A 1604-nucleotide genomic window follows, 5' to 3' on the forward strand; every position below is an offset into this window, starting at 1 on the left:
ATTTCAATTCTAATAATCATGTCTTCTTTTAATTCCCTTTCATGTGCTATGGATTCTTTATTTACAATGCGTGAGTAGTTTCATTACTTGATGGGGAGTTGATTAAAAGGAACTCTTGAGTTGGAAGGATTGAAGGAAAAATTTGTAGTTGGGTTAAATGTTGGATTGCTATCCTGTCACCAACGCCAATCCCTTTGAACTAAGTGGGTTGTAACTCGTGAACAGATCTGACATTCCAACTTGTTTGACTTTCCCTTACCTAGTAAAGGATAACCAAACAGAGTAACTGTTAATTATAAATCAATCTTAAAAATCACTCCATCAATGATAGAGATTCTAACTAATCAATTCCCAGTCAAGGCTTTTATTTATATTATTTAAAATTCTTTAATTTAAATTCCAATTTACTTAGCTCAACTTCTTGGAACATCTGATTAATAAAACGGCACACTTTTTTGCAACTCGTTGGGAGACGACCTGGGAGTTAAAACTCCCAGTAATTTTAATTTAAACTCTCTGTGACATATTTCTAAATTGATAGGCAGATTTTCGGTGAGTTAAGAACTATACTTGCAACGTAACCATTTTAATAAATTTTTAATTCACCAGCTTCTGCTTCCCATCAATTTTTAGCGCCGTTGCTGGGGAGTTGCAATAGAGTGCTAATTTTATTAATTAGAATTTATTTATTTGCATTTCATTTAATTTTGCTACTATGAGCTGCATGTTTCTTCCGTCAAATGACACGTTCACTTCCTGATCCGCGCTTGCTAATATTCGATCCTGAAATTGAAAGAACAATTTCATGAATAAGGCGAGAACAACGTAGGTTAGCCCGCTCTGAGGGCGGATCTGAAAGTGAATCTGAGGAAGAAACCAACCCCCGTTCTACTGATTCGGTTGTTTTACGTGCAGAAAACATGGCAGCTAGAAGAGTTACCATTCAGGAGGAAGGAGCTCCTGATTTTACAATGCAACCGTTTCAAGCACATCATCCAGCGGTAGCTACAGATTTTGAAATAAAGACCGCACTATTAAATTTGATGCCCAAGTTTCATGGCCTACCTGCTCAAGAGCCTATCAAGCACTTGAGAGATTTCCAGGCAGCCTGTTCTACTGTCAGGCGTGATGACACTGATGAAACTTCAATTCTGCTGAAAACTTTTCCATTCTCTCTTGAGGGAAAAGCAAGAGAGTGGTACTACACTCAACCTATAGCAAATGTATCCAACTGGGATACACTCAGAAAGGAGTTTCTGGAGAAATTCTTCCCATCTGAAGTTACTGATAAACTGAGGAAGGATATCTCTACAATTGTTCAAGATGACAATGAGACTCTCTTTGAATACTGGGAGCGCTTCAATAATCTTCTAGAAGCATGCCCCCACCACATGATTGACAAGATCGTGCTACTCAGCTATATCACACAAGGTATGAGGCCCCAAGATAAGACCACATTGGAAAGTGCCAGCAATGGGTCTATGAAGAAGTACAAGACCACTAATGAAGCTTGGCAATTGATCAGTGATTTAGCTGAATCTACTCGGAACCACAGACAGAAGCAAGGCCGTTCAAAAGCCATTGCAGAAGTATCTTCTGGCATA

General features: G+C 38.5%; 1 non-coding gene across 1 annotated transcript; it reads right to left on the reverse strand.

The window, feature by feature from the left end:
- Window positions 1–1289: 1289 nt before the first annotated feature.
- On the reverse strand, window positions 1290–1397 carry LOC148564839 (small nucleolar RNA R71). The gene has a single exon (XR_015885060.1). It is a non-coding gene; the product is annotated as a small nucleolar RNA R71 (small nucleolar RNA).
- Window positions 1398–1604: the final 207 nt, after the last annotated feature.

This window comes from Arachis ipaensis, chromosome B5, assembly GCF_059453495.1.
Source record: "Arachis ipaensis isolate K30076 ecotype BB chromosome B5, ASM5945349v1, whole genome shotgun sequence".
Taxonomy (NCBI): Eukaryota; Viridiplantae; Streptophyta; class Magnoliopsida; order Fabales; family Fabaceae; genus Arachis; species Arachis ipaensis.